General features: G+C 40.1%; 1 long non-coding RNA gene across 3 annotated transcripts in view; it reads left to right on the plus strand.

Moving 5' to 3' along the window:
- Positions 1-8464, plus strand: part of LOC108514200 (uncharacterized) — a 33890-nt gene that overhangs the window by 14976 nt on the left and 10450 nt on the right. For 2 of the 3 annotated variants that reach the window (XR_001881154.1, XR_001881152.1), the window contains exons 1-3: positions 1243-1281; positions 3479-3607; positions 5776-5836. This is a non-coding gene — a long non-coding RNA (uncharacterized LOC108514200). Of the gene's footprint in view, positions 1-1242; positions 1282-3478; positions 3608-5775; positions 5837-8464 lie in introns of those variants that run through there. The other variant, XR_001881153.1, reaches the window with a different exon arrangement.

Consider the following 8464-nt stretch of genomic DNA (forward strand, 5'->3'; position numbering starts at 1 on the left):
GAGGCGGAGCTTGCAGGGAGCTGATATCTGGCGAGAGCCCGCCACCTTGGGTGACAGAGCGAGACTCCGTCTCAAAAAAAAAAAAAAAATTATTATATATTTTTTTAGATGGAGTCTTGCTCTGTCACCCAGGCTGGAGTAAAGTGGCGCCATCTTGGATCAGTACAGCCTCCACCTCCCAGGTTCAAGCCATTCTCTTGCCTCAGCCTCCCAAATAGAGTCGGTATTTTTAGTAGAGACAGGGTTACACCATGTTGGCCCGGCTGATCTCAAACTCCTGACCTCGGGTGATCCTCCAGCCTCGACCTCCCAAAGTGCTTAGATTACAGGTGTGAGCCACCACACCCAGCCTACAGAAAAAAATTTTTTTTTCAAGTTAGCCAGATGTAGTGGTGTGTGCTTATAGTCCCAGCTATTCAGGAAGCTGAAGTGGGAGGATCACCTGAGCCCAGGAGGTTGAGCTGCAGTGAGCTGTGATAGCACCACTGCACCTCAGCCTGGACTATAGAGTGAGACCCTATCTCAAGAAAAGAAAAAGAAACTGCTTTATCATTTTGGCAAAATTTCTAGTAAGACAGACACATCTATATAAAACACATGAGAAAATAATGTGACAGATTCAAGTATGTGTCCTACTTGAGCCAATATATCGGTAAGAAACCACAAATATAAGACTCCCAGGAAAGGGGCGCATGTGGCCTTCTGGGAGCTCATCTTCTTGTAATCTGCCTCCTGAGAAGGATGCTGGGATTCAGTTCTTCATTTCCTGCTTGTTGGTAAGAAACTGGCTCATTACATTACAAATTAATCAAGACATCTCCAAAGAATAAAGTGTGATCTTGGGTTCATTTTGGACCCTTCTAAGAAGAGTGAGGGGGTATGTGAGAATTTGGTATTGGGATGTTTAGTGCAGAAATGTTCATACTTGACTGATGCAAAAATGTTTTATCAGTCATTGTGGAACCCCTCAAGCGCTTGACCCTGTCTTTACTGTTTGGTGGCAAAAGTGCATGTGTCTCCCTGAGATGTGAACAGCTGGCATAACAAGGAAACTTCCCTTTGGGAATAGAAGTTAGTATTTCAGGTCAGATTTATTTGTAATTAATTTCTTCCTTTTTGGGAAACATTTACTAACCTCCTTTTTTTTTTTTTAATTGAGACAGAGTCATGCTCTGTCACCCAGGCTGGAGTGCAGTGGCGCGGTATCAGCTCATTGCAACCTCTGCCTCCCAGGTTCAAGTGATTCTTCTGCCTCAGCCTCCCAAGTAGCTGGGACTACAGGTGTGTGCCACCACTCCTGGCTAATTTTTTGTATTTTTAGTAGAGACAGGGTTTCCATGTGTTAGCCAGGATGGTCTCAATCTCCTGACGTCATGATCTGCGCGCCTAGGCCTCCCAAAGTGCTGGGACTACAGGCATGAGCCACCACGCCCGGCCTTTTTTTTTTCTTGAGATGGAGTCTTGCTGTGTCACCCAGGATGGAGTGCAAATGGTACAATCTTGGCTCACTGCAACCTCCACCTCCCACGTTGAACTGATTCTCCTGCCTTAGCCCTGCGAGCAGCTGGGATCACAGGTGTACACCACCACACCCAGCTAATTTTTGTATTTTTAGTAGAGATGGGGTTTCATCATGTTGGCCAGGCTGGTCTTGAACTCCTGACCTCAGGTGATCTGCCCGCCTTGGTCTCCCAAAGTGTTGGGATTACAGGCATGAGCAACCGCACCTGGTCTGACTTCCTAAAGTAAGGAAATATCTAAGGTACAATTTCTGGCATTTTCACGGGGGCATACTTTCGCAACAGAATGGAGGGCTACCACTGATAAAACACCGCCTGTGTGCCTGTGTCATGACTGCATTGCTTATCTCATGCTCACACAGTCCTGTGTGACCATTATTATAGTAGTATTGTGACAGAGAGCACTGCGGTCAACCCTGGGCTCTGTACTAACTAGCCAAATGCCCCTGGGTGCTCCTTTTTAAAAACATAAGGGAGGGGATAGTAACAGTGTCTGCCTCACGAGATGGCCATGAGAATTAAATGAGCTAGGGAATGTTGGAGTGTGCTTCACTCAGCACCTCGCAAATAATAAGCACTTAGTAAATGCCTGCTTGTGTTTTGTTGTTTTCCTCATTTTACAGATAAGAAAGTCTTATCTCCAAGAGATTAAGTAACTTGTCATATCAGAGACATGTTAAGTCACTTGCTTAAGGTCACCACATAAGTAAGTCATGAGAGAGGAATTCAAACCCTTTTGTCTAATTTCAGGTTTGTCCAATTCTAGAGTCAGATATTTCACAACTATGTCATCTTTCTGTTGAATAGTTTATTTCAAACACTTTATTCCAATTACACAAGATAATGGGATGAAGCTCCTAAAAGTTGGAAATTTAAAATAAATATTTTTTGTTATTATTCTGAGTGTTCTGCACTTAGGAGGCATTAAGCGGATGTTGCTGCATGACTGAAAAATGGCGAATCTATGCTTAAGACCTTGATAAACTACCATGTTGCAGTTTTCAGTAATAGACTGAAAATGTAATAATACTCACACCGGCTGGGCGCGGTGGCTCATGCCTGTAATCCCAGGACTTTGGGTGGCTGAGGTGGGTGGATCATGAGGTCAAGAGATCAAAACCATCCTGGCCAACATGGTGAAACCCTGTCTCTACTAAAAATACAAAATTAGCTGGGCGTGGTGGCACGTGCCTGTAATCCCAGCTACTTGGGAGGCTGAGGCAGGAAAATCCGTTGAACCTGGGAGGCGGAGGTTGCAGTGAGCCAAGATCAGGCCACTGTCCTCCAGTGCGGTGACAGAGCAAGACTCTGTCTCAAAACAAAACAAAACAAAACAAAAAACTCATACCTTAGCAAGGTGAAGAGGTTTGCCTGAGGTCATAAAGCCAGCAGGTGGCAGGACTCGGGGGGAAGTGTACGTGGCTACATTCCTGACCCATGTTCCTGACTGCCCTGCTGAATTGTCCCCTTGCTTTGAAAAAGCTCCCAGTGTGTTCAAAGTGAATTTAGGACAGTATATAGAAAAACCTTAAGTAACCAGGACCTAAGAATCAGGCTTTGTTGTCTCTGCTCTGGTGAAATAAATGCCATCAAAATAAACAGGTAAAAAAAAAAAAAAAGAAAAAAAAAATATATATATATGTGCAAAACCAAACCAACAAACCAATACAGCAAACAAACACCCTCATTCTTGGTTTGGGGTGGGCATGGGTTCCCACAGAGTCAGTCCATTTCCAGCCATCTGCAACTTCTCTATTTCTGTGTGTTACTATGATCTTTACACATGACCACCATCTTCGAGAAAAGATTTAGTTTTGCTAAGTGTTCTCTCTATGTTAGAGAAAGGAGCTAAAGTTTCAACAAGTTTTGAAGCAAAAAAATTTTCTCAGTTCACCAGAAAATTTATGTTTATTTAAATGTCCCAGCTATGGTGAAGATATTTTTTTTTTCTGTTTTAGTAACCACAGTAGAACTTCTTCTATCGCAGTTGATCATTTTCTGGATTTGGGTGTACTGTGTGTCAAGTTGCCTGTGCCCAAATAGATCAGTCAACTAAAGAACTTGGCGTGTTTCAGCTGGCCTATGAGGTGAGGTTTTCCTTCAACACCAGATTTTAAAGCCATTCTAATGGATTGTGTTACAGCAAATATAACTGGTGATTCAATTCTGAATATCTGAATCACCTTAAAATATAAAAATAAATACATACTTTTATTATATGTGAAATTTTAGCTCAAAAGGAAGAAAAAGAACCACAAACAACTCTTTATCCTAAACTCTGTTTAACAGTATGCAGGCTGACATGTTTGGGTGTGATGTATACTGATGTTTTCAACTTGATTTGACGTGCATCAAAATAATAAGGATTTTGGATGGATATAGGGACGGGTAGAAAAATAAGTGAGAATACCACTGCACAGTTCTTTCAACCTTACAATAGGCTTGGAAATTTTCAATAAAATGTTGGGAAAAACATGAATGCATGGATTAAATTACTTGTAGTCAGACATTATTTAAAAGAGTCCAGAAAATGTTTGTTATTATAGAAAATCTCACGTTAAGCGAACTTGATTATGAAAACATAGAATTAAAAATGACTTTGGTTGCAATTTATCAAGTGCCCAGTAAGTGCCAAGAACTGCACAAAGCACTTAATAAATATTTAATTTAGGCCAGGCACGGTGGCTCATGCCTGTAATCCCAGCACTTTAGGAGGCCGAGGCGGGCGGATCATGAAGTCAGGAGATTGAGACCATCCTGGCTAACACGATGAAACCCCATCTGTACTAAAAATACAAAAAATTAGCTGGGCGTGGTGGTGGCGCCTGTAGTCCCAGCTACTCGGGAGGCTGAGGCAGGAGAACGGCGTGAACCCAGAAGGTGGAGGTTACAGTGAGCCAAGATCGCACCACTGCACTCCAGCCTGGGCAACAGAATGAGACTCCATCTCAAATAAACAAACAAATAAATAAATAAATAAATAAATAAATGTTATCTAATTTAATATAAGTGTCTTTTGAACTATGGGGAATTATTCTTATTTTACAAGTTAGGAAACAAGAGTAAGAAGGTTATATAACATTCAGAGCGTACACATCCAGTAAGCAGCAGATACAGAAACTCTTATCTGTCTGGGTCTACAGCCAATGCTGTTAGCCACTGCACTCCAGGAAAGGCAAAACTGAACTGGAAACCTTTAGAGATTATCTAATTCAATGTCCCCACCCCTTGTTACAAATGACACAAATGTTCAGCAGCACTAGAATCCCAGAGTTTCTACTCTTTGGTCAAGGCTTTCCCACTAGTCACTGTGTGTCGCTAAGTACAGCTGTTTTTTACGAAATGGATTCGCTATAGGATTCCTTTAAGTAAAAAATTTCCATAATGCACTTTAATTCTAATTTGATGTAGTAGAATTTGATCGATACACTTTTTTTTTTTCAGGCATCATATATGCAGTAAACAGGGGCACAAACAGTATGTCCGAAAGTGTAACATTAGCTTGAGCTTCTGAATGAACTCATATTCTCAGATTTCCCTGATGGGAAAAAGGCATGAAATTCTGAAGTATTTAATACATATATATTGCAGCCATTTGGGTGAAAATGCCGTAATTCTGATAATTCTGGAAATTGTTTCACAGCTCAATTCTAAACCCATAGCTTTCCTGGGCTTTTTTTTTTTTTTTTGTCTGATTTCCATGTTACAAACCACCCTAAAACACATGAACGGAGGAAAGGGGAGTTGAACATTAAAAAATAAAAGAACATTTATGTCGTTTCCTCCACTTACAATCTATCCCTTTTCCCCCAGATTTGTCTTCAGTATTATTTTTGAAATCCTGATGTGGATGTGTGGCAGCATTGAAGAAACGAAGAGAGCCACTCAATCTCCTCTTAGGTTTTAAGTTCTAGACAGTTGTCCATTGATTCTAGTACAATTAGTCAAGTGTTTGGCAGCTTTGAAGTTAGAAGTCTTGGGTTTAAGTTTCAGCCCCATCACTCACTAGATGAGTGTCAGTGAAACACCTTGCCTTCTGAGTCAGTTTTCCATCAGCTATAAAATACTAACCTGACAGGATTATTGTGCGTATCAAATCAGAACGTATTTATGCTTTGAAAACAAAAAAGCGAAGGCAGAAAAGAACAATGTGATCAACATTTTTTAAAATTACCCTTTGTTTTGCCATTTTCTATCAGGCATAATTGTATGTTTTAGTGTATGATGAAACTATAAACATCTTTCTTGATTTCAGAATATGGAAGTGCTGGAAGACAATTTTCCGTTGATCTCTTGCATATCTGCACATGTTGCAAGTAAGGCACTGATTTCCTTTATTACAGACTATTTTTTCAATGATTTTTATAGAACAGCCTTGAAAGACAGATAATGTCTCTTTGTGGAGCAAATAGCAGGCATGCTTACTATTCAGTCTAAAAGATTAGGGTTCCCTAACTTTAGTGTTTCTCTACCATAACACAATCAGTTGTATGTGCAGCTGCCTATCTGGGCTTGTCCCTGTTGCCCTGTGGGAACTGGGCCTTGGGGTACTGGTGAAAAGGCTGATACTCTGTCTACTTCTCTTGCTGTGAGTAATAAAGTCTCTTGTCTCTGCCCCACGAGTCTTGTGTCTTCTAACAATCTGTATCATACTCGGTGGCAGGCTAACTTGTTAGCTGGCAAAAAATAAAATCTCAGGCCCTTCACAATTCTTGACAGGAAGTTGGAATGTAAAATGGGGAATGGTTTTTCCTTCTATCATGACTTGAGACAATTTTTACAAAATATGTGTCAACTTTTTGAGAGTGGGCAGTATATTGTAGTGATTAATCTTATAGACTCTGCAGCCAGGCTGTTTGGGTTCTAATCCTGAATAGTGGTCCCTTTTAGTTTGGGTTCCCAGAAACAGACCCTGAGACATGGATGTGAGTGAGATTAGTTTATTTGGAAGGTGATCTTAGGAATCTATGATAGGAACTGAGAAAGTTGGAACAGAGAGGGAAGGCAGACAATAAATGATGAATTTTCAAGTGAGTTATGATTGTGGATAGCTAGAGTGTAATCTTATTTGGGAGCTCTTGGTAGCCAATACAGAACATGGGCCTCCAATTTTCCTACTTGAGAGGTGAGGGAGCTGGATGTTATACACTAAATTGCACGAGTCCTTGGTTGAGGGGTCCTGGAAGAGGGTAGGTACTGATTCTAGTCCTGGATTTTTTTGGTCTGCCTTGCACAACACAAAATAGACCTGCCCTGGCAGGTAGATGTGAGATTTGGGTGTGCATCGCCCAAGGGAATGTAGTTGGCACAGCCACAGCTTTTGCTATAGATACCCTCCAGCAGTATAGTCTTATGAAGTTACTCAATCTGTTTATGCCCCTGTTTCCTCGTCTGTACAATGGGAATAATAGCATCAATCACATAGGGTTGATGAAAAAATTAAAAACTCAGTCCATGTACAACACTTAAAATAAGCCATAGTATTTCATAAGCACTTATGAAACGTTGTTTATTGTTATAGAAGAACGTGACCTTTTGTATTTATTGACATTTTTTTCTGTCTCATTCTCCAGCATTTTGGAGATTGACTTCTAATTTCTTAACATCGTGAAATTTTATTTTATTAATACTACATGCCTGTGATTGAGTCTTCTAAATTCGAGGCATATTTATGTTTCACATTTGTCCAGGGGCAGCACTGGCTGCCTCATGGGAAGCACCAGAAAGATGTGTTGAAAACTTATTCCTATTTAAATTTCTTTAGAGAGTGTATGGGGCTCAGCACTCCTGAACTCTTTAATTTACAGATTTACTGCTTTGTCAGAGAAACTAATTAAATCTTTTTTGAAGTGTCAATAACACAGCAGCATTAGACTCAGTTTTCTGTTCCTCTATTATGGGAATGAGAATATAAAATAGAAGTGTATTTTAAACTCAATTTTCTAGCATTATGTATCATTTATGTCAGACTCCTGCGAATTGGCATAGTAACTATGGAATTTGCCAAAACAAAACACGCAAGAATTTTAGTAAGCCTACTTAACTTTCGATTATGGTAAAATTCTACTATTAAGCTAAACAGCGCATGTAGGAAGTGACAATTTACTGGGAAAGAGGCCCATATTTATGGAAACCAACTCCTCAGAGGTCTATAGATTTGTCTGTTTCCTACCTTAGTAACATTTCTTTTTATTCTCCCTTTTCTTTTATTTTAGTAAGCCAACAGTCCTCTTGGCTTACTCGGTCTTTTTTTTTTTTTTTTTTTTTTTTTTTGAGACAGAATCTCGCTCTGTTGCCCAGGCTGCAGTGTAGTGGCGCGATCTCGGCTCACTGCAACCTCCACCTCCTGGGTTCGAGTGATTCTCCTGCCTCAGCCTCCCGAGTAGCTGGGATTACAGGTGTGTGCCACCACGCCCGGTTAATTTTTTGTATTTTTTAGTAGAGATGGGGTTTCACCATATTAGCCAGGGTGGTCTCAATCTCCTGACCTCATGATCCGCCTGCCTTGGCCTCCCAAAGTGCTGGGATTATAGACGTGAACCACTGCACCCACCCGGCTTACCCTGTCTTCACTCTTGACCTCTTATTTAAAGATTCCAGTCACTTTTACAGATTATCCAAGTCCTTATATTAAGGAAATTGGCTAAAGAAATTTCCCCAAACCCTTCTTTCATTTTTGCAGTTGCTCATATAGGTATTCTTTTTTTGTCTAAGGCTATGTTAACACAATATATATGTGAATATTGTTAAGAGTTAAGAAAGTTATAATTTTTCTATAAATATTTTATCGATGTTTAGGCCAAAATAAAATTAGTCATAATATTCTGCATTAATTTTCTGCATTAGTCATAATTTTTTGCATTGAAAATTTTAGTTAAATTTTTTTTCTAGTTACTGTTTTTTTTTCCACCTTAAACATCTTAAATTTAAACTCTACTAAATGG

This window comes from Rhinopithecus bieti, unplaced genomic scaffold, assembly GCF_001698545.2.
Source record: "Rhinopithecus bieti isolate Rb0 unplaced genomic scaffold, ASM169854v2 scaffold_33374, whole genome shotgun sequence".
Lineage (NCBI taxonomy): Eukaryota > Metazoa > Chordata > Mammalia > Primates > Cercopithecidae > Rhinopithecus > Rhinopithecus bieti.